This window comes from Mauremys reevesii, linkage group 13, assembly GCF_016161935.1.
Source record: "Mauremys reevesii isolate NIE-2019 linkage group 13, ASM1616193v1, whole genome shotgun sequence".
NCBI classification, from domain to species: Eukaryota; Metazoa; Chordata; order Testudines; family Geoemydidae; genus Mauremys; species Mauremys reevesii.
This window is the reverse complement of record NC_052635.1, coordinates 24,432,997-24,457,055: the sequence shown is the minus strand read 5'-3', so window position 1 is coordinate 24,457,055 and position 24,059 is coordinate 24,432,997. Positions and strand designations below refer to the sequence as shown.

Genomic DNA, 24,059 nt, shown 5'->3' with positions numbered 1-24,059 from the left:
TTAGAATTTAGGTCTTAGGGTTTGATCAACAAAATTCAGCCCTTATCAAGAGGAAACAGATGAGACACTAAATATATACACCCGGAACAGGCATCTGCTGACAGGCAACTCCTGGCCTGTAAGTCTCAGCGAGCAGGATAGTTAAACTGGCTGAATGTCTCTTTTGCAGACAGAGAAGTAGCTTCACACAAGAGAATAATAAATAACAATTACAAATAGCCATGTTCTCCCTATTTTTCACTGAAATGTGTTGAGTCAGGCCACTAGTTCTCTCCAGCTCTAATAGAAACATAGACCTCAAAGCACTTTGCAAAGCGGTGTAGCATTATCACCATTTCACAGCTGGGGAAAACTGAGGCACAGAGCAGCTAAGTGACAAAAGTGAGACCAGACGTCCCAATTCCCAGTCCATTGCTCTCTCCGCTGGGCAAGGCTGCCGCCCAGGAGCTAACCACCTCTACCAATGGCTGTGCTAAGGGCCCAGTGGTTGGATAGGGTGGGTTTTCATTTAATATTTAGCTACTCTGGGAACAATGAGTAATGAGAGATTGCAGGAGAAGTGCTTCATTACTCCATGCCCTCAAAGCAGCCCTTTCCCTGCTGGAGTGCAGAAGAGATGACATAGCCACTTATCTGACTACCCTCTTGCCCAGATTTTGCAGGCTTGTATAAATTGGACCCACATCCAAGCCACCCTGGGTTTGGAAAGAAAATGAACCGAAGGGGTTTTGCAGAATCAAAAGCACACGCGTGCTGGTCCATCTCCATTGCATTTGCATTCGTACCTCAGGCAGGAAGGAACAGTGTGGAAGAGAAAGCTGCCTCGTTCAACAACCAGGGGGAGAGGGGTTGATGGGCCAAGGAGCTGGGGGAAGGGGGAGACTGAATACAGGCTGGCAGGGCTGAGAGAGAAGCTGGGGTGGGAGGGAGACTAGAACTGGGAGTCAGACGAGAAGGCTGGGCAAGGAGACCAGGACTGGGAGCTGGGGAGATCAAAGAGAGAGGAGCTTGAGGTGGGGGTGGAGACTGAGCCTGGATAAGGATCCAGAGGAAGGAGTCAGACTGCCTGGCAAGGAGACTAGGACTGAGGAGCCTGTGGGGTGGAGGAAGGAGATGAGACAGATCTGCTGATGAGCTGGGACACAGGGGGAGAAATGGAAGTGGCTGGGCAAAGAGGCTGGGAGGAGGCACACTGAGATTGGATGATGAGCCTGGGGAGGAGACTGGGACCAGGACCCAGTGGAGGTGGAGAACATGAGGTGCGGGGAGAGAAACTGGAGGCCTGAGGAGGGAAAGAGCTAGATTGGACAAGGAACCAAGAAGGAAGGAACTGGGGGCAAGATGCCAGGGAGGTAGGTGGGAATGAGAATGGTTGGGCAAAGAGCCTGGGCTTGGGGGCAGGGACTGGGAGGGAGAGTCCAGAGGGGTGGGACTAGAACATGCTGGACAAGACCAGGACTGAGATGAAAAATCTGAGGCGTGGAGACTGGGACTGGAAAAGAGAGTGGGACAAGGAGCCTAGGGTGAGAAGACACAAGACAGGGACTGGTAGGAGGGGATAGGGCAGAAGGGCTCAAGCTTCAGGGAGGGTACAAACAGACAGAAGTGTTCTGTGCCCACTAGAGCACACTCCCCTCCAGAGCCTGGGCTGGAACCCAAGAACTGAGTCTCACTCCTTCCTCTGCTGACAGCAAATATCTGTGAAAGCCCCTGGCAAAGTGTCCTATCCCCCCTCTAGTGCTAGTCCATATGAAGGATAACAACCTACTACTGCTATCATTTGCTCAAGTGGCAGAGATCTGTGTGGTGAATCTAAAGGTTCCAATGTGGCTGATGACCCATCTGGGTGCCAATGTGATGCCACAAGGTGGACTTTCTGATTTTTCAGTTTGCTTTTTTAAACACCTAGGAAATGACATACACGGACTCACATACAAAGTAGTTAAAAGAATATTATTAAGGCTGCAAAGTCAAGTACTCAGAAGTCAGGATGGCTGGCCCTTTAAAAGGCAATGGGTCTCATCCCCACCTGTAACTCTGCCAACTCTCCTTCCCAGGTGGAGAAAATTAACCAAGTCATGTGACCTGTGGGTCACCACACCTGATCAGGCCTCTGGTGGATAAGGAAGAGGCCTGGGCTAGCAGATGGCTATAGAGAGTAAGAAGGTTTCTGTGGATGATGAGGAGTTGCTGCTTGTGAGCAGGAACACAGACCCTTGGGAAGAAGAGGCTCTGCCTAGCTAGATACTGGGTGAGGACTCTTCATTTTGAGCTTATTTTGTGTTTGTGAGTCTTTGCTACTTGTGTAGGGCCAGGGAGAGCTGGATTAGAGGAAGATAGAGAGGTCAGCTGGAAGAAGCTGACCAGAAGCAGAGCACAGTCCCTGGTGGAGGGCTGTAGGCTCCCTTGACTGGGAAAGGATCCCAGGAGGGAAACACTTTTACTTTTTTCTCTTTCTTTGATACCTCTGGCCTGTGTGGAGTATTTGAGGAGGTCTGAGTGAAGGGAAACTAAGGCAGGGGACTTGCAGCACCTTCCCAGGCTATGAAGGGTGACTGGGTGACAGGAAATGCATAGGCAATGCCTGGCATTTCCTAGTTACTGCAATCTTGGCTATGCAATTTTAATAATGCTCTTGTAATGTGGTTTTGTGTATGTAACTAGAATTCTGTACAGTAAGAAGAAAATAACCCAACAAAAAGCACAGGGGCTAGTTTGCTACAATGATGTTATGGTCCAGTTCTGTGATGACTTTGGTGTGTAATACAAACCTTGTGATACATGTTCTTCCCAAATCAATAAAGTGTAGAGCAGAGACTTGGCTATGCTATAAACAACTGAGAAGAGATCGGGCTCCTCTGGCAGTTTAAAGGGCCAGTTAATGTGTCCCAGGTGGCTGGGCAAGAACTCCCCCAGCACTGGCCTGCCATAAGCAGCCCCATTATGCCCCTGTTCCAAGCCCTGGGATATTGTCTATTATGGTAGTGCCTCGAGACCAGCCATGGTCAATGCCCCATTGTACTAGGACATTGTAGTAGTCCTGTCCCTGCCCCAAGCAGCTTATCATTTAAATAAACGACGAAGCGGGTAGGAGAGGGTCAAATGCACAAGCAGAGAGAACTGAGTGATGGTTTGTGAATGTCCTGATAGTGCCACAGGTTCTATCCTGGCTGTTGGGTATTTTGCATCGGATGGTTACGAGGAGACAAACTGAAAGGAAAGACAAGAGAAGGTGAGAGAACAGCTGAGTAAAGGGACTCGGCCAGGCCCGTAATGCTCCAGGGACTCTGAGCTGCCTATAGACTGCAGTGCATTCCAAGGACAGTAGTAAGTTAAACAGCTGGGGCGGCTCTCGTCTATATCAGGGGTCATTTGAATCCTTTGAACACCACAGAGTTAAGAAGGTGCAAAGATGACTTAATGCCACCATTCCCTCACCTCTTCCCCATGGCTGCATCTCCTGGGGGCACCGCCCAGCATTGGCTCCTTCAGAACAACCTCTGACCACTCCATTACATTAACGGGGAGAGAAGGTCAAATAAAATATTTGTCCGAAAGGTCAAATAAACAGAGTTACACTCCAGTGCTGAATACTTGAGTGTCTGTCTCTTTCTAGATTTGGGAGGAAGCGTTGTCTCGTGATTAGAACATAGTGTTCTGAGCCAGAAAATCATTGTTGAGTTCCTGTCTCTAGCTCTGGGCAGGGCGTTTCACCATGTTATGGTTTGTTACCATCCCAATTTTACTGATGGGAGAAACTAATTCTCTAACTTGGAGCGGGACTGGGGGGGGCGGGGTTGAACTTCATTATTGTCTATAAAGATCTTGAAGACCTACAGAATGGTGGTGTGACCTATTAATGGAAAAATATATTCAGATGAGACAAAAAAAACAGGGATTAAAACCACATCAAGGGCTAGATTTGGGGAAATTGAATTTGCATGCACAAGACACAGTACTGCATGCAGTTCCCTGCTTTGCATGCATATGTTTGTGCAAGTGAGGATTCTAGTTTGAGAGGGTGGCTGTCATAGGGTGAGTTGCCCCTCAAAGGGAGTTGGGCTTCTTGTGTCTGGTTTTAACTGAATCTCACATAGGAGTTGGGTCATGTGGCTGGGTCTGATGATTGAGCCGGATGCAGTTCTTGCTATTAAAGATGCTGCCTGGTCTATCTCTCTCCTTCCCCCTCCCCTCCCAATGGGGAGAGACCTGAGAGCAGATCATGAGGGGGGCTTAGCCAGAAAGGGTCTGGGGCAGATTTAGAGAAGTGTGGTGGGAAGAAGGCCTGAAGTAAAGGCTAAAGAGGCCCCACCTGAGCAGTGTGGGAAGCAGGCCTGAGGGGACAGTGATGGGGATGGAAGACCTTGAAGTAGATGGTTGTTCCCTTATTTAGGGCCTTAGAGATGGAGCCTGGGGTAGAGGGGGGACCAGACTCTCCTGCACCTTCAGTTGTGCCTCCTGGAGGGGTGAGTAGACAATGCTGGCCAAGGGTGGTGGACTGACTACAGGCCTAGGGACTGGCTGTGAGGGACCCCTGCCTGAAGAGTGACTTGTTGGAGCATCTCATCCAGGGCTGAGGGGCTGTTCAGGCATGGGAGAAGGCTAGAAGGACTCTTGAGCCCTGAAGCAGGAATGGTGGCCCAGCCCTGAGGCATGGGGAGTCCTTGCATTGAGGGGCCAAGGACTAAACCAGTGGCACTCAGGCAATGGTTATTTGGATGTGAAGAGGGCTAGACAGACCACGGAGGCCGTGACAGAACTTGTATCTATGCCTTGTGTGGACTCTGTTCTCCCCGCCCCGCCCCCTGAGAAGGGGAGCTTATGAAGTAACCAGAGATCCAAGTGCACCAACCCACCCATTCTGCCAAGGGAGATGGTGGACCTGAAGGGAAGTGGGGACTGGAAGCAGGTGAAGGTGAATCATATAGAATCATAGAATCTCAGGGTTGGAAGGGACCTCAGGAGGTCATCTAGTCCAACCCCCTGCTCAAAGCAGGACCAAACCCAACTAAATCATCCCAGCCAGGGCTTTGTCAAGCCTGACCTTAAAGACCTCTAAGGAAGGAGATTCCACCACCTCCCTAGGTAACGCATTCCAGTTCCTCACCACCCTGCTAGTGAAAAAGTTTTTCCTAATGTCCAACCTAAACCTCCCCCTCTGCAACTTGAGACCATTACTCCTTGTTCTGTCATCTTCTATCATAGAATCATAGAAACATAGAAGCACTGGCCCTTATCCCTTCTGAGGCAGAGTGACCTGAAAGCTGCTAACACTGAGGTCTGGGGGACAGACGGGGGCTGGCTGGTTACACAAACCAGCTACCACAACAGCTTTGTGTAACACGCTGGCCTGACCATGTCCCTGTCCCTTGCTAGTGTCTGGCCCCAGAGCTTGTTACCTGCAGCCTGCCCTGCCTGCGAAGGAGCTCCTCAGAGCCTCTTCCTGAGCACATGCAGCCCGAGTAACAGCAGCAGCTCAGCACTTTTCTCATTCCTCACTTGCGAGCTCTCCTGGATCATTAAACCCCAGGTGAGCTGTCACTTCACCTGAGCAACCTTCACTACAGCTGCATTGCCTCTCCTCTTAAGCAGCCTGACCCAAAGACCATTGAGAGACTTCCACTGACCTTCGTGGGCTCTGGATCAGGTCCATAATGAAGTTCAGTGAACAGGGACTCTCCTACAAGCTGGCTTTCTAGCTCAAGTGGTAGGGGCTGGAGCATGTGGTGCTAAGGTTCTGTATTTAAGGCTCACCAACAAAGGCGTATCTGTGGCCATGGCTTGTTATATTTGTACATTTATGGCTTTTTTTTAATGGTACTGACCTGGACTAAGCTATTGCAGGGTGCAGTGCTTTCTTAGAGCTGGGTTGTTGGCACACTTGAAACCACCGAGCATGCAGTAAGGCCCTGGGTAGTCTGAGATGAGCTATATGCACCCAGATCCCAGGGTTCTGCAATGCCCTGGTGCAGCAGGCTGGAAACTCTGCAGCACTTCATCTAAATGCTTACAAACAGAGGCTTAACTAAGCATGGAAACGAATAAGGCAGGACCTCTTGTGTTACTAAATGCAATTTGTTTTAGAATAGCCCCATCTCTCTAGATTTTTATTATTATTATATTTTAATGTTGTGGATTTTTTTTTTTACACTGACTTCTAGGCCATTGTGGTGAATCTGGCTGGCTGGCTGCAGGCTCAGAAAGATAATACTGCATCAGGTACGCTAAGTTCATGCTTTCAAGGCTTTCCTCTCTCCTATGAGGGCTAGGAGTATAACAAAGCTGAGATCCTGAAGCACAGCTCTCTGGCAAATGCCACGGCCACAGAACCTCAGGCTGAGTCCCAGGTATAGAACCATGTGTGTACACCTCTCCCAGGTACAGTAAATCAAGTACCATAGGGTACAGCAGACTACCTGACCAGTGATCTCCCTGTTAGGGATCCTTTAATAGAACTTACTCCAATCATGTACCATAGTGCTCCATGTGGCTGCTTCGCCCAAGCACCTGTGTAATGGGTCTGGCATATGAGCTATTCTCTGAAGCTCTTGCAGGCCTCCCCATAGCTGCGCTCAGTAGCCTTTTCTTTGCTGGGAAAGTCACCCATTGACCATGGGTATAGCTGAATATGGTTAAGTGCCCAGAATCCAGCTCATTCCAGGAATCCATACTCCTGGACCTTAGGCACTGTAATTGGATGCTACTGAGCTAAGAGATGTTTCAATAAGGGTCATCTGTTTTTTCACTTGTATTCTGCAGGAAGTGATCAGTCCACTTAGCAAGATGCAGGAAGGGTGTTCTGAGACTGATCTGCTTCAAGCCTTGAAATGAAGTGGGGCAGATCCTGGGCCTGGCTGAGACCTTGTTCAATCTCCAGGAAAACTTAACACAGCCTAAAGGCTGCTCTAAATTATGCAAGCGGGGATAGTCCCCTGGGGACGACAGTGCTGACTGGGGAATTGCTGGAGTGCAAGATTCTCTGGCCACCCAGCACACTAATCTACACTTGGGTTCAGGAATGGGTGGCTGCATCAGCTTTATACCACCAGGGACTCCCATAGGTCAAGGGAAGGGATGCAGATGATACAAAACTATTCAAGATAGTTAAGTTCCAGGCAGACTGCGAAGAGCTACAAAAGGATCTCTCAAAACTGGGTGACTGGGCAACAAAATAGCAGATGAAATTCAATATTAATAAATGCAAAGTAATGCACATGGGAAAACATAATCCCAACTATACATATGAAATGATGGGTTCTAAATTGGCTGTTACCACTCAGGAAAGAGATCTTGGAGTCATTGAGTGGATGTTTTCAGAGAACTATCCACAATGTGCAGTGGCAGTCAAAAAAGCAAACAATGTTGGGAATCATTAAGAAAGGGATAGATAATAAGACTGAAAATATCATATTGCCTCTATATAAATCCATGGGGGCAACCACATATGCACGCAGTATTCAAGATGTGGGCGTACATCTAAAAAAAGATGTATTGAAATTGGAAAAGGTCCAGAAAAGGGCAACAAAATGATTAGGGATATGGAATGGCTGCTGTATGAGGGGAGATTAATAAAACTGGGACTTTTCAGCTTGGAAAAGAGATGACTAAGGGGGAATATGATAGAGGTCTATAAAATCATGACGGAGGAGAAAGTAAATAAGGAAGTGTTATTTACTCCTTCTCATAATGCAAGAACTAGGGGTCACCAAATGAAATTAATAGGCAGTAGGTTTAAAACAACAAAAAGGAAGTATTTTTTTTCCACACAAGGCACAGTCAATCTGTGGAACTCCTTGCCAGAGGATGTTGTGAAGGCCAAGACTATAACAGGGTTCAAAAAAGATCTAGATAAGTTCGTGGCAGATAGGTCCATCAATGGAGAGCCAGGATGGGCAGGGATGGTGTCCCTAGCCTCTGTTTGCCAGAAGCTGGGAATGGGCCACAGGGCATGGATCATTTGATGATTGCCTGTTCTGTTCATTCCCTCTAGGGCACCTGGCATTGGCCACTGTCAGAAGACAGGATACTGGGCTAGATGGACCTTTGGTCTGACCCAGTGTGGTTGTTCTTATGAAGGCCCAGCTGTCCGATTAGGGCCACTTTCCATCCCGCCTGTGTGCCCAATGGGGATGGAGCCATGGGCCAGGATTTAGCCCACTGCACTCTGCTTCCTCTTATCTGCTGCAAAGGCCTGCTGTGCCCTGGTAGTACCAATCTCCAGTGCAGATGTAATTGCTCTGGGGGAGCCAGTTACAATATGGTTTCTCTGGTTATGACATGGTTCTACTTTAGAGTATAGATTGGCCCTTAACTCTGCCCTGACCCCTGCCATAGGCTCTGGGCTACATTCCTTGGGAAGGCTAAGGTCTGGCATCCTTGTTTGTGGCCTTTTGTCTATGAACTCATTGAGGGTATAAAGCCACCTGACACTTCGCTGGTGGAGCATGTTTTGTGTCAACACAAATGATGCCGTTCAGCCTTCTGTAAATTTAGGGCTTTAAACCTCATTCTGTTTAATAACATGATAGACACCTCACAGCTCACACTTAATGCAGTGGAAAAGAAAACACTGCAGAGGCACGATGTAGTCATGTGAACCACCTGAACTGCTGACCATGGAGCACTTGATCCCCGGTGCTGCAGTAAAGCTGAACTTTTTTTTGCATTGAACTATTTTAAAAAAGCATTTAGGAAGCTTTCCATTCACTGGCTATGAGTGCCCTTCAGGTCTGGTCTCAAGATAGGGGCACTGCTTAAGCACAGTCTAGTTAACTAGCACAACGGAGCACTTGAATGACTTGCTCCGTTGTTTATGAAAGGCCGGAGAACACCATGTAACTGGCAGCATCAAAGCTAATCAATCTGGCGTGTAAACACCTTGATGGGAACTGCTATGCTGGAGACGTGGCGAGGACACGAGAGATGGGTAAAAGTCAGCTTTCGATTAGAAAAAAGTGGGGCGTGCAGTCTTACAGAATTTGATAAGTGGGGGTTGTAGAGCTAGGGAAGAGGGAGGGTCACATCACTCTGGTAACAATGCCATTCTCCCTATAAGAAGAGGGCCATTTGCTCTCCTCTACAGAGCTGCTGGTACCTCCAACCATCACCTGCCTTATTCTACCTTAGTTCCTGATCTCCATACACATGCACTCAAGCTGTCCCTGTTAGAGTTCCTGTAGCAGCCCTCTCTGCACCTTACAAACCATTACAGCGTCTCATTTAAATTGTGGAGTCCTTCCACAACTGAGAGGAGGAGAATCCATAGACCGTTCCTCGCATGGAGCTCTAGCCAGAATAGGCCCACTGACATTTACAGGATTACTCCCATGAGCTCATGCTGCAGGATCAGCCCCAGTATTAGCACTCTACGAGTTTACTCTTCACACACAGACCGTGCAGCCCTTCAGAAGTGTGCATCTATCAAGCCTATAAAAGGGGATTGTGAGGTCTAGACAGAAAGTGCCAACCCAGCTTCGTACAGGGACTTAGCACTAGAGAACCCAGCTCTCATTCCCAGGCCAATGGAAGAACCACAATCTCACTCTGGCAACCGTTCAGAAATAGATTAATACTTGACCCAGATGTCCCTGAAGGGGTGTTTTCCTGGCTTTCCCCATCACTGGTGGCTGATCCCACAAACTCTTGCTGCCTTTGTAGGGTTTCCATGGCACAATGGCAAGATTCAGCCCTAAGAGAACCACTTTCTCATACAGTGAGCCATCTCCTGGCTCTTAAATCCTTCAGGCCAGTGTCTGCTGGTGCTTTATATGAACGTGAGGGGTCATAATGGATGCCCAGAGAGTGCAGCATTGTGAGGGAAGCAATCATAACAACAACATACAGAGGCCCATGGTATCAGTAGGTGAACTGGGCAGGGCCTCCAGGGAGAGCAGACGATGAATGGTTCAGCAGTTAACACATTGGTCCATGAGTCAGCAGAGCTGGGTTCTGTGCAGCCTGGGTTCTGTGCAGTCACTTAGTGCTGAGTCCTCCCAAGGGGGTGAGATTCTGGGGGAGCGGCTCAGCTGTTGAGTGTTAAGACACACTTTGGGCCTGATTTGCAGAGGTTCTCAGCACCTTTAGCTCCCACTGACTTCAAGGGGAGTTATGGGTGCTCCGTAGCTCTGCAAACCACCTCCAAGGGGGCACAGGCTGAGCACTCAGGTGCCCCAAATCAATAGCCACTTCTGAAAATATTGGCATTCTCCCCCCCCCCCCCCACATATCACCATCTGTAAAGCGGGGGGAGAAGTGACCTCCCTCTCAAGGGTGAAACCTGCCCCAGAGCAGGCCTTAACATGGGGCAGGGGGTAAGCAGTTGCTTGTATGGGCCCACTGCCCTGGGGTGAATCCTCCCCAGCCCCCCATGTCTGAAGCTGGATGTCACCAGAGAGCTGCAGAGCATTGTTCTGGATCAGAAGTGACTGAGTTGTTGATGGCTCAGAACAGCAATGAGGGGCCTAGGAGGAAAGAATGTTGGTGAGTGAAATGACTCTTCCCTGTGCCTGAGTCTCTTTAAAACCTGCTCAATCCCAGCCTTTGACAACTGCTTGCAACAAGCTCAGCTGAGCCCTTATTAAGGGCAGTGAAAGATTTTAAGCCCCTAGTCCAGTCAGCAACTCCCTCTTGACACCATCACTTAGTGACCTTGGAAAAGGTGATGGAGGGAAGAGCTGTGTTTATGCCACGGTGTGGACTGAGCTGCAAGCAGCAAACATGGGCAAGGCAATTGGCACCTGTCTGGAGCCCAGAGCTCCTCGGAAGGGTATAGGAAGGGTTGGAATAAGATCTGTGGTTCATGCTATATGGAGGCCTTGGCTTTCCACTTCCCAAGCAGAGTGGGATGCAGCTAAACAGGGCTCTCCCACAGACTGGGAGAGAAGGGGAAGCCATTTCCACGAGAGGCAAGGAACTGACCCATTCTGACCTGATGCAGAGGACGGAGGGTGGGCTCCTGTGGACTTAAGGGCTGGTTATGTGCCAGCTCTGGAAAGGGAACATGCCAAGCTGCTCAGGCTGGAAATAAGACCAACCGGTTGCATTTTGGCTTGAGGCCTCCACTCTTGTAAGCGGACTAGACTGACGCTGGACACCTATGAATCCAGCTTGTTCATGAGACTGGCTCCTTCCAGCCAGAGTGGTGGAGAAATCCAGCACCCTTTGCCTGTTCTTACAGGGTCTCCCCATAGTAGTTCTGCAGTGGGCATGTGGGGGAGTGTGTCTAGAACACCGCCTCTGATTACACCCCGGTGCCCTCTCACTGGCCCCACAAAGTCAATGGGCAAAGGGTCAGGCCCCAAAGAGACTTAACAAGGGGTCTCTCCCCTTCTTGGGACAGGCCTGTAGCTGCCAGCCCCATAGTGAGGCCATGGGGCACAGGCAGGTCCAAGCAGCCCAGCCAGGGTATTTTAGTAAGTTGCAGGTGTAGGAGGGAGGGGAAATAAAGCTTGTAAGCTGCTCCCTGGACTCTTGTTTTTGTAACATGTGCCATTCGTCCAAGCTGCTACGCTCCAGAGGCAGATAGCACCGTACGCTGTCTGCAATTCTGCGTGCCCTGGGTCTAATGTCACATTGCTGAGTGTCTATTGAATAATTTGTTTCAAACTGAGCTTACTCTGCCCTGCATTATACCTGCTTTCCCAGCCTTCACCCCACTCTTTCCTTCTGCTCCTACCACAGTGTGTTCTTCCTGCACTATTTTCAGTAGCTAGTGTTTGGTTTTCTTTCACTCCTGTCTCTTTCCCTCCATCCAACTTAGATGCACTTCCTCTTTCCCTGCACTTTCTCCAGGACCTCCCCTGAAAATGTCTCATTCTCTTTCCCTCAGTCTTTCCCATCTAGCCACCTCTCCTCATGCTTTCACCTTCTTTGGCTCTTTCCTCGGTGGCTCCTGGCCGCTCCTCAGCATGGTTCCACATCCACACACTCAAGGAAAGGAGCAGTGGCTTCTCAACTTCTCCACGTGCAGTGGCTACAGCAGCCAGCAAAGTAAAGGAGGCCCTGCCAGAGTGGAAGGGTGGCTGAGGGGACCAAGGACACAGCCTGGAAGCATCTTGCCTACCAGGCATAGGGAAGTCTGTAGTTAGCAGATCACTGTTCTCAGACTTACTATTCCCTGTCCAGCTCCTTCATGCAGAGCTGGGTTGAGGCACAAGGCCATGTGGAGTGCCATGGAGTTAGGCAATGTCTGACTCCCAGCTAGTCCTCATGGAGGCAAAGACAAGCCTGAAAACAACCTGAGCATAGCTGATGCAGAGCTGCCTGCTTGACTTTGCAGGAAGCCTGGAAAAAAGCTCTGAGGTGTGTCCTACCCTATGTGCCTCCACTGTGTTGATTCCAGAGGAGGTGCTCTAAGGACAGCCTACCAATGCTGCCACAGCAGAGAATGAATTGAGTGGTGTTGGGGTTTTTTTCCCCTTTGTTGTCACCACTCCATCCTGGCTCTGCTAGGTTGGTATTGGCCGGGGCCCTCTCACACCACACAGGCCTCTGGGTGGCTGGGGCATAAAGTCTCCCTCCTTCAGGACAGATCCCAACTCCCTGAAGCCTGGGTGGTCCAGGGAGACAGTGTGCCCCCAGAGGAGATGATGTGGCAACCTGCCCACCCCAGCCCACCAACCCATCAGGTGGCTTGCGAGTAGGAGCCAAAACAGGGGTGTGGCCAGAGAGGTGCCTAGGATGCCAGATTGCTTTAATCCAACCCTGCCTTAGAGCTTGTTTACACATACACATTGCAGCGGCACTTGGTGATGACTCTGTCTAATGCTTCTCCCAGCGGTGTAGGTGCTCCACCTCCCTGAGTGGCGATACTATGTCAATGGGCGGCACCCACCTGGCGACGTACTGCTGCCTACGTCAGGAGTTCAGTCAGAATAGCTGCGTCCCTTGGGGGGTGAACGTAGTTATACCGACATAAGGCTTGGTCTGCCCTGCAGACTTAAGTGCAGCTTGTTTCATCAGCATCCCCCTCCTAGATGGCACTAGCGTTGCAGGCAAACTACATAAATATACTGCTACTAAGAAGGGCAAAAGTTACAACAGGAATTTGAATCAGAGCAAACATCACTTTGTTCCCAAGAGCTGAGGTAAGGATGTGCGCGCTCATGTCTGTGGCAGCAGGCACTTAATTAGTCTGATCTTCTGGCAGGGCCATGTTACCTGCCTGTGCAGTGTGTAAGGCCCTGATCCCAGCAGCCTCTGGGCCCTACAGCAATGACTGTTAATTATGAGTGTGAGTCCTACGCCTGCTAGATACTTTCAAAGCGGGTGTGAAGGAAGAGTGCTGGCTCTAGGTGGGGCAGAGCTCAAAGCGAGGCTGTGGTGAGCTCAGGGAATCTGCCCTACTGAATCTGAGGTCAGGAAGGATTTTCCCCTCCCCACCCCAAGCACAATGGTTTTCACTTTCCTCTGGGGAACGGAGTTGGGATTGTTGGGCAGATCTACTTTCTCTGATGGAAGAAAGAGCTTTAGATATTGGCAGATCTGAGCCCTTGTATCCATTTCAAATTGCACTAAGCTAAATGGTTCCTAGTGCATGAGAGCCACTGTTGCCATGATATAGGGGCCCTCTGGGAGTTTATATTGGCTTCTGTGAACCCACTTCATAAATAAACCCATAAATTGCTCTAATTTCTCTGCAGATCCAGCAATCTTTTTTTTTTAAAGTGTACTGCTTTAACTGGCTAGTGTATATGTGCCCTGATGATTTCTGATGGATGGAATCAGAACAGATCAGCTGTGTGTCAGAGGCCCTACACTAATAGAGAGTCGCCGGGGGGGCTGTGCTTTTGGAGCAGGAGGATCTGAGGTCCCATCAACAGCAGCATTGGAAGATCTAAGTGATCATTCCTGAGTTGCCATGGTTTTGTTACAATATCTTAATGCAGGTGGCTCCCCTTTACAGCATGGCAGGTACTAGATTCCATCAGCAAGTCATCTGAATGCTCATGAATGTGTCTACATTTGCTAAAGGCACATGTTGCCAAGAGCACAAGTCAGTTGAATTTGACCATGGAACTGTGTGCTGCCTTCTAGCAATACAGCACAGGAACTCTATCGTGTCTCTTTGCACGACATCTGTCATGTGAGCAAGTTGTACAGAAAGTTTAGGACCAACACAGCCCAATCTGTGGCCTGATGTGATTGGATGTATTCCTGGAGGCTTCATCACATGATGATCTTTCATTCCTGGAGACTCCAGGACAATCCTGTAGGATTGGCAACTCAAGTATTGGGTGGGTGTGTGTGTGTGTGAGAGAGAGGGAGTCTGTGTCTCTGTGTGTGTGTCTCTCTCTCTCTCTCTCTCTCTCTCTCTTAGTCCAATTAAATTGCTCTCTAAATCTTAAGATTTTTCCTTCTCATTCACCAAACAGATCAGGAGGGAAGGAGATCTAAAACAAATATGTTGAAAGGCTTGGTTAAGAGAGATGGGCCAGATCCTCAGTTGTTATAAGTAGGATGAGGACCTGGTCATAAGCATTCTATAAATTGCCACAGGTTAGGTGTTTTGTTGACTATACAACAGAACGTAACTGTTGGTTGCTTAGGTTCTTTTCTGCTTATGTTGCTGGCTGTTTATCTTGATCTGCCTTCACTGTTAAACAACATAGTGTTTGTACATACTTATATGTATGTCCAAATTGATCCCTGGTGCAACTCCATTTCAGAGGTGTTACACCTGGGTTGAATTTGGTTGATAACAAGGGACACCAGGGCCAAGCTCGTTGCTGTGTCCTTAAATTACACTGCTTGTGAAAGTGGCCTAAGTTATAAGGTCACTGACAATATTTTAGGCCTACACGTGGACTTCCCTTGGCAGTTGTCCCATACTGAATTGCAGCCATAGGGTTTTGGGTTTTTTTTAATTGATGTTTGCTGCAGAACAACATACAAACTTAATGTCTGGCCCATTCTGCAATCTACTGAAAACTAACTGGCCCTGCAAGAGGAAGAGGGGAGTGGAGAGTCAGGTGGATCCTGTAAAGAGGAGGAGTCTGGTGGTTCCCTTCCAGTTAATTTACAAGGGTCCTACTTCAGCAAAGCACTGATGCATGAGTATTGGCTTCAGCAGAACTTAAACGTGGGCTGAAGTGTTTTGCTAAATAGGGATCGACTTAAGCACATGCTTAGCTTTAAGAATATGCTTAAGTACATCGCTGAATCAGGGCCTAAAGTAGGAGGCAGTCTCTTGTCTTATAATTTGCTGTGATGTGAAATGCATCTAAAACAAGTCCACTGCTGGAATAAAAAATGAAATGCACTTGGATACCATGGTGAAGGGGCACTCTTATCCTGGTTTTTGTAAGAAGCAACACAGCTCTACATGGCCTCTCTGGAAACACCAGACTAGTAGCCCAAAGCATTCTGGTTTAAAGAACCCAGGAGTTAGCTGCGATCCTAGAATGGAGGAGTGTTTCAAAGCACAGACCTTCTCTTTTGTTGCTCTAAAGTCTGCACCTTGCTCACAGCTTTGCCCCCCAAGATAGCAAGTTTCTTGCCTGTGTGAAGTTTAGGGCTGAGTTATAAACTAGGCCATCAGAGTGTATAATGGAAATTATATATATTTTTAAGATAAAACACTCTAGAGTCTAGACTTTAACTGATGCTCAACCTTCATCCAAGCAGGGAAGTGGTATCCCTATTTCTCAGGTGGTAAAGGGGGGAATGAGGCACAGATAAGTTGGATGTCCAAAGTTACACAGTGAGTTTGGCAGTGCCTGAAACTAAAATTCTTGGCTCTCGGACCCCTGCTTTAGCTATTGTCCAAGGCCCTATATTCCTGAAGCTATTTCCTTTACCAGCCAGGCAGCTACAATTGGGTCTAGTAGGCCCCAAAATTGCTTTTTCTTATCTGTTATCAAAGGCCACGGACCGATGTCTTGACAAGTGTTTAATAATGAACAGTAGCCCAGTGCTCGGCATGAGCAACCTTACAATAACAAACCTGTGTAGGCAATCCTGGAACAACAAACCAGTCGGTGTGTCCAGTGCAAGACAGATTTCAGTAAGGGCACAAGGGGCTCTTACTAATGGGAATACAGACTCTGGGCCAAATCTCCAGCTGCTGCAAATCAGTGTAGTGCCACTGACCGCAGTGGAGCTCTCCTGACTTACACCCGCTGATGAAGTGGCCCCCATGGTGTTTAATTGTATACTGGCTTGACAGGGGTCTTGCTAGCATGAAAAAAGGGGCTGTGTGAGGACAGTCACCAGGCCAGGCTCATAGCAATAGGGAGGCCTTTGGCTTATTCATATGGAACCTGCCCATTCTGACACCAACTAAACAACACCCTCAGAAATTGCTATCGACTGGTTCCCCCTTTTGGGAAGGTGGGATAGCAGTAACGTGCTACGTGTGTCTTAAAGTGACAGTGCCCCGCCTCACTCCCTCACCAAGTGTTTTATTCTGAACCACCGGATGCTAAAGAGAGCTGCACATTGTTTCCTCAGTTTGTCTATAAAGGGGCCCTTAAAAACCCTGGCTACACACCTGGTGGAGGAGGTTCTGAGTGCTGCACCTAACTCTGGTTTTCCAAGCTAGAGTTGAACACTTAAGTCCTCCAACTTGTGCCTTTCCCACATGGAGTCAGGGAATCCCCCTTGGTGAGTAGGTCTCCACTCCTTGCCTGAAGGACTAGAACCATCTGGCTTGTTACAACTACCCGAACCTAAAGCAAAATAAAGACAAGGAGAGAAGATGGGGCACTAGTATGGCCACTTCTACACACACACAAGGTTTGTCTTCACTGCAGAGTAAACCTGGGAGTTGCTGCTGAGCCCTCCTCCTGCCCCACATGCCACCCTCGCACACAGATTTGGTGGTGCTTTTGCCCCAGCTGGAGCTTTCACTTTGCATTGAGGACACAAACTAAATCACTCAAGTTCTGATAGTCCTCCAGAGCCTTCCCATAATTCCACTTGGGCCCAGACGAACAGGCTAGTTATCTGACAATTCACCAGGAACTCAGCTGCTGAGCTTACTGCAATGCAAAGACTCATGGGATATGCCCCCAGGCAGGCCCATTGAGAGAAAGCTGGGGCCCACTTCCCCCACTGCACTTTATTTACACAGACTTAGATGTTTTGGGGGGTGGCTTAGCTTGGGGCCCTAGACAGTTGTCCCCCTTTCATCAGCCCTGCCCCCAGGAGTCCTAGTAACACATGGGGGAGTGCAGTACTGGTAACCGGGGTAGGACTTTGCAGTGTGGCTGCTCACACCTAAGCTCAGTTAACCAGGTGCCAGCCATCAGGGTTACTTTTGCAGTGAAAACAGGCCCACCGTTAGCAGACTAGTTACTACTTTAGGGGTGAGCCAGTTCCTTTCAAAACCAGCTCCATTTCCTGCTCCCTACCCCCATCTATGAACCTCCACAATGAATGGAAGGGGGAAGTCGTTAACAAAAGGCACTTACAGCAACAGGTTCCTCTTTTTATGTGAAGACCTCCTAAGTGGCCTGCCAATCTTACATAGTGTAATCCATGGGATGTCCTACAAGATAATGCAGAATGACTTGGGGAGGGCTCAGTTGCCTAGGGATCAGGTTTGAAATGTCTACACACTCTGGAATCTCACGTTTGGGCTTTCAGAGGCAGTTCAGGCCTACAGCCTTCCAAGGCAGAGAAACTGAATTCCATCTAGTTGATGATCTCGTAAGTGAAAGCTCAAACTGAGGTCCTTATCTCTCCTGCACAGAGAGATAAGGGCCTGAACGACCTTTCATAAGAGATAGGGTTGCCTGGGTGTCCTTGGCCAAAATGTTTTTTCTACTCCTGTTGCAACATCAGGCATAGCTGATGCCAAGCTTGGTCATTCAAGGCACACGGTCATTCAAAGAATGCACACAGGTCATGCTTAGTGAAGGACACTTCTGGGCATGTTTGTGTCATGTGATTCTTGCACTTTTGCTGGTACTGGCCCCCAGTGGCGCAAGTAGGGCTGTACGGTTTGCTGTACCAATAAGCTATTTATAGCCAGTACAGTGCACCAGAAAGACAGAGGAGGAGCAGAAGATGGGGCAGCCGGGCGGCCCCACGCCAGCAGCTCCTCCGGTGCGGCTGTACCACCCCCAGCCCTTCCATGCAGCTGTGTGCCTGTCTCTCCTGTCCGGGGTCTGTACCGGAGGACAGTGCTGGGGGGGCGCGTGAGGCTAGGGGGTGGTACAGCCACACCAGGGGAGCTGCCGGCATGGGGCCACCCACCAGTCCCAGGTTCTGCTCCTTTCACCCCTTCAGTTCCCAGGAGAGCCCCGCAGTTCAGGGCAATCCTGGGAACCGCAGCGGCAAAAGGAGCAGAACCCCACACTGGCAGCTCCTCTGGTGCAGCTGTACCGCCCCTACCCTCATTCTCTTCTCCCCCCAACACTGTCCTCTGGCAGGGCTGCTGCACAGACCCCGGACAGGACCCAGGAGATGCAGCTGCATGGAAGGGCTGGGGGTAATAGAGCCATGCCAGAGGAGCTGCTGGCATGGGGCTCGGCTGCTGGCATGGGGCTCGGGTGGCTGAAAAAAGTATTCTCTGTTGTCAGAAGGAGCTGGTTTGAAGCTCTTCTGCTGGCAATTCCCAAAGCAGGTGTGTCTCTGTGCCGGCTATTGTTCCCAAGAGCAAGCCCTCCTCTTCTCTTAGCAGCCCACACAGCAGCTGTGCCATGTCCACCCACTGGGAGCACCCAACACCCCAGGTAACATGGGAGGGGGAGAGCACGGGGCCCTGGGGTGGGATCATATGGGGAGGTCACGTCCCCTCTCCCCCATGCTGGTGCAGCATACCAGTAAGAATTGAATTCTACTTGCACGACTGCAGCCCGCTGACTGCTGCCCTTCATCCTAGAGGCAGCTGCATTTCAGAGCAGGGGGAGAGTCCTGTATGGATAGCTTGTGAAATGTACTTTGGTCTGAAAACTGCTATTTCTGCATCTGTAGTAGAGGGAGAGCTCTCTACAGGGGCTGGCATGACCTTTGATCTTAACATGGGCCATGATCCCACTCCCACTAAAGTCAATGGTAAGACTCCAAGGGAGGCAGGATCGGGCTGTTTCCCCATGCCCTACAATCAGTGGCTCTTGTCCAACATGATTAGTACGTTGTGCCATAAACCACCCAGCCATTCACAGAAAACATTCCCTTCCTAGGGGATCAACTCAGCATTTGCCAAGGCTTGTGGGCAGCTAGCAGCTGTCTTCATGGCTAGAGAGTAACCCACCGATTGCCCCCTCACATCTGCAGTGCCTCCAGCAAAGGAGCAGACACACTGCTTCTCTGTCTCCTAGAAATGTTCCGCCAATCCATTGTTTGCAATGGTACAGCCAATGATTGCAGCAGCATGCAGGGAAGTAAAGGCCTGTGCTAAAGTAGTTAAAGAATTGCTTTGTCTGTCAATCATTTATCTGGATTTTAAAAAAGCTTGGCCCCACTTACAGAAAAAATCTAGGGCCCCTGGTTAAAAATAATGTAGACGGGAGTGAGGGGCCCTTACTGCTCTCCATAATGAGATCTAAGCCTTGGACTTCCTGGGGTTTTTAACCCAGTCATGGAAACACTGCTGGGTCCTGTCTACACTAAGTTGCATCTAAGACTGTCCCTGGAGTCAGTTCTTGTAATGTAGATGGTCTTAAATGCTTTGTCCACTCCAGTGTTCAGAGTAATGACAGTCTCTTGTCTCCAAAGTAGATAGGCAGGAATCATTGCACCCACCAGTGAAATGCAGCCAATTCTGGGGTACAACACAGTTTAACAGCATTTGGCAACTACAAAACCTACATCCATTTAACTGAAATTAAAGGTGGGGGTGTGGAATCTTCTCTAAAAGGGGACACAATGGCATAGCATGGGAGATGCAGTCATATCACTGAGGCCAGCATACAGAGGAGAATGGGAGCATGAACTTCCATGAGGCACTATGATGGCAATTCCTAAATGGACAGTTCCAATTTTTGACTTTTGATTGGGGGGGGGGGGGAGTCAAACTTTCCACAGGGAAAGACTCTTTCCCCCCCCACACTATTCTTTCCAACCAGTTCTAGTGTTTAGCACAGTGTAAAAGACAGTGACAAACTCCCCACAAACTCTTCCCTCTTAACAGAACCCCACAGCTGCTTTGCACAGGTTTGCAGACTCCTGTACGCTTGGGACAGCATCCCATCACTTGGCTGGGTGAGCACGGTCTGGCCTTGGCCCTGCCTGTGCATCACTTCCTCGAGTCTAGGAGCAAAGCGTCCTGGATGACCAGATAGCAAATGTGAAAAATCGGGATGGGAATGGGGGCAATAGGAACCTATATAAGAAAAAGTCCCAAAAATTGGGACTGTCCCTATAAAATCGGGACATCTCGTCACCCTAGTCCTGGTGTGACGTAGGGTCTAGGGACTGTACATAGATCTACTCCCCCTTCCGAGCTGCAAAGGAAGCTACCATGGAGTGACAGTTCAGACTATCTATGGATGACCCTGGGTAGGGGACATCTGCTCACAGTCTGACAACTAGGGGACTACACTGTGCTGCATGAATGGACAAAAGCTTTGTTTTGTTTGGGCTGGAGAGACAGGAAAAAAAATCAAACAGATGTGGCTGGTGCTACCAAGTTCTGTGTGATACAAGTTGCCATCTGCGAGACATCAACCTCAAGCCCCAGAGCAGCAACTCGCTGTATGCGGAAGGAACACCCAGTTCTGCATACGAGCAAGCAAGTAGTCACTGTGGTACAACATTCTGGCTGACACTTGGATTATAAATTCCTCTGGGTTTTTCTCCTCTCCACCTCCCGCTCCCCTAATCCCATGCAGAATTTTCCAAGGTTTTGTATAGGCTGTTCTCCAGTCAGTACTGCCTTTTCCCCAGGTTGGCCCCTACCCTTAAGGTTGATTCTGGAACTGGCAGCAGAGGAAGGTGGGCCAACTGGAGTGGGCCCAACAGAAGGAAGAGGACCAGTCAGAATTCTGAATCCTGACCCATCCTCAGTTTCCAGCACCAAGAGGCTACCTATTCCCTGCTACAGCAATCCCCAGTGGCCAGACACACTGCGGAAAGTAGGCAGTCTTCAAATGACACCCCCTTAAGGATAAACTTGCTTCTTAAGGGTTAAGTTTGTCATCACTCTTCTGAAAAGTCCAACCATTCCATATTTTTAAGCACTTAAACAGATTCAAATAAGAGTTTGTTTAAAGGCTTTAACTATTTTTTCCCCATAATCTGCATACATAATTAGCTTTGTTTTGTGAATCAGTGTCTCTGCAAATAGCCCTAGAAGCAAAGAATAGGAGAAAGGAATGGCAACAACAAGCTCTGATGCATAGGAATGCTGCTGAAGCTAGGAGTAGGAGTCTGTTTCTTTGTAGCTAACAGGGGCAGCAGATCTAGAATCGCAGGCTGTAATACTACTCAGAAAATGGCACCGTGATCCCAGAAACTTTCCATAAATACTACACAGCAGGACAGGGACTGACGACAAACACTACATTCTTCCTAAGCAGAGCTAAGAATACCCCGTACAGTCGTCACTATCCTGCATTGGAGGCACAAATCAAGTGCATTCTGCTGATGCTCTTGGGAAATGCTATTTTCAGCTAGTTCTACAAAAAAGACACACAAATAATTCCTTTCTTTGGTGTCTATAATCATCCTATTCTTGGAGATAAAAATGCTGTGCAATGAAAGAAATGTCACAATCCCAAGATGTTAACTAGATCAGGATTCTTAAGCAGATATTTTTTGGAAATATATTAACCCCATAGCTCTTAAAATACAGATGTGCTCTTGATGTGCTGGCATCCCCTACACGTTAGGTCAGCAGCAGCACTTGAGCACGGGACCTTTGACACCACGGCACACACCTCTAAACACTATTAGCTAAGGAAAAACTCCATTATATAGCACCAGTAGTAAGGCTGTTATCCTAATAGCCACTGGAGGGGATGCAATACACATTTTAAGTTTATTGCTCTAGCAAAAAATATAGGGTGAGGAGCTGTATGCAGCCTTCCAACATTGTGGTCACCCAAACAGTCATGAGTTTTTTGGATGGATGAGTGACATATCAATATCTTCATTAGCATCAATCTTCACAGCAAAGGGTGGGGGAGCAGACCTTGTTCCGGGGCTCGTAAGTCTTCAGAGCAGCTTTGCAAGGCTGGGTTAGTGCATTTAATCCATTATTTTATTTATATAAAAATCTCTGCAGATCAACCCCAGTGTCGATATGTGGCTGCCAACTAGCAGTGAACTAAATCCATTAATGCATTTCCCAAAGGGAACTTTGTCCATGTTAATTGATGCTCAAAGTTAGCCAATTGCAGGATTAGGACCTATGTAGAGCCATCGACTCCAGGGGCGTGTCACTTGGGCTCAAGAGGCGGTCTGTCAAGACTGAATTCAGGCTCGGGGCCTTATCAGTTATTAAATGCTGAAGAGGTGCTCTGTAGTTGGGAAATCTAATACTGATAAACATTTTTCTTCATAAGTTTTACATTCAGTGGGGAAGACTCCTTTTGCTTTGATCGCTCACATACTGCAGACTAAGGCACTCTGGCATTGTGTGGGAGAACCAGAAAGATGAAACTATCTAGTTTCATTCTCCAAGCTGAGTGAAATGCAGAAAGCAAACATACATCATACATGGGTTTTATAGCTATTTCAGGTGACAAAATAACCACTCTAAATAACTTGTGGTGGAAAGAAGGAAAGGTGTGGGGGGGGGTTTCCACCCTCCCAAAAAATGCAGCATCCTTTTAAGAATCCTGTCCCAACACCTCACTGAAGTTGATAGGTTTTGTTCTGTCACTGAAATGGGCACAGGGGTGTTCTCACTCTCATGGGTGAGAAGTTGAGAGAAGTACAAACCCCAGGTATACAAATACACTGCAACTCTCACAGTGAAAACAACTTTGCTGAAAGCAACACCCAACGGGTCAAATTTGTCCCTGATTGGAATCAGTGGCACTTCACTGAGGATAAATTAAATACATTATAAGCTGTATGTGGAGAAAAGTCAACAGTAGACTTCAAGGCATTACCCAGAAGTCTGGGCTTTGTTTCAACAGGCTGGGATATACAAAAGCACCATGGTTTAGCATGTGGATTTTTGGAAGCCACCTTGGTCTCCTTTTGATGCAGATATGTAACAATATTAATAGGAGTACCTGTATATATGTTTATCAAAGGATGAACAGGCCAATTACATAAAAATTAGCAAAACCATAAGACTGAATGCTAATCTGAAACATTTTACTTTCAAGATACAAAGGCCTCAACTGTACAATGAGCACCATGGGGTTGGAGCCCTGAATCTGCACAGCGCTCAGTTCGGGCTCTGCGGGTGCATGGTTGATCTGCCTGGGCCGAGCTTATTGTAGGATCAGGGCCAAAGAAATAATTTATTAGAACTCAGAGGTCTTTACTCTTGGCTGCAAGCACTGGATGTTAGTGCAAAATTATTCCTCAAAGAAAAACCGCGGGCATCTCATACATTCATTCAGATATTCAGAGATTTTGATGTAAACCATGGAATGTTTACTGTGACAATTGGATTTTTTTTTAAGCAGGTCTTTCTGCTGCTATTGGGAAGAGTGGGGGGGAAAAACTTATTGAAGGGCAAAGTTTTTTTTAAAATACATCTGAGACCAAATGTGGCAGAATTATAAACTAGATTATTATATTACTGGAGCACCGAGGCGCCCTAGTCATGAACCAGGTCCCCATTGTGTGAGGTGCTGTACAAACAGAACAAAAAGACAGTCCCTGCCCCAAAGAATTTACAATCTAAATATCATCCAACAGATGGAGACTGGCTGATGGGGGAACACAGGAAAACACTGAGCCAATATTGGTCAGTTTGATAGGCTGTGGTCCCAGTACACCAGTGGCCTAACCATTGTCAAGTTTTTTGTTTGTGGGTATTGTAGAAAAGGAGAGCTTTTTAAGGAAGGGAAGGAATAGGGTGAAACTCATCGCTGGCCCTGGGCAGAACACAAAGCCCCACACAAGTTTTAATCATGGTTTCTGATACACAGCATGCCCTTGTCTATACATACAGAAAACCAAGGTCAATACCTATTCGGCTGCACCCATTA

The 24,059-nt window shown here is 48.3% G+C and overlaps 1 protein-coding gene and 1 long non-coding RNA gene across 7 annotated transcripts in view; one reads left to right on the top strand and one right to left on the bottom strand.

The window, feature by feature from the left end:
* Positions 1 to 24,059, bottom strand: part of TP53INP2 (tumor protein p53 inducible nuclear protein 2) — a 57,650-nt gene that overhangs the window by 30,258 nt on the left and 3,333 nt on the right. Inside the window, exon 2 of one of the 6 annotated variants that reach the window (XM_039499464.1) lies at positions 17,412 to 17,488. The exons of 2 other annotated variants lie outside the window; for them this stretch is intronic. The gene's annotated coding sequence lies outside the window, so the exon portion shown is untranslated. Of the gene's footprint in view, positions 1 to 9,572; positions 9,765 to 17,411; positions 17,489 to 24,059 lie in introns of those variants that run through there. 3 more of the 6 variants (XM_039499462.1, XM_039499461.1, XM_039499466.1) reach the window with 3 other exon arrangements.
* Positions 2,125 to 6,952, top strand: LOC120381275. Its single transcript, XR_005587991.1, has 3 exons — positions 2,125 to 2,251; positions 6,162 to 6,219; positions 6,760 to 6,952. It is a non-coding gene; the product is annotated as an uncharacterized LOC120381275 (long non-coding RNA).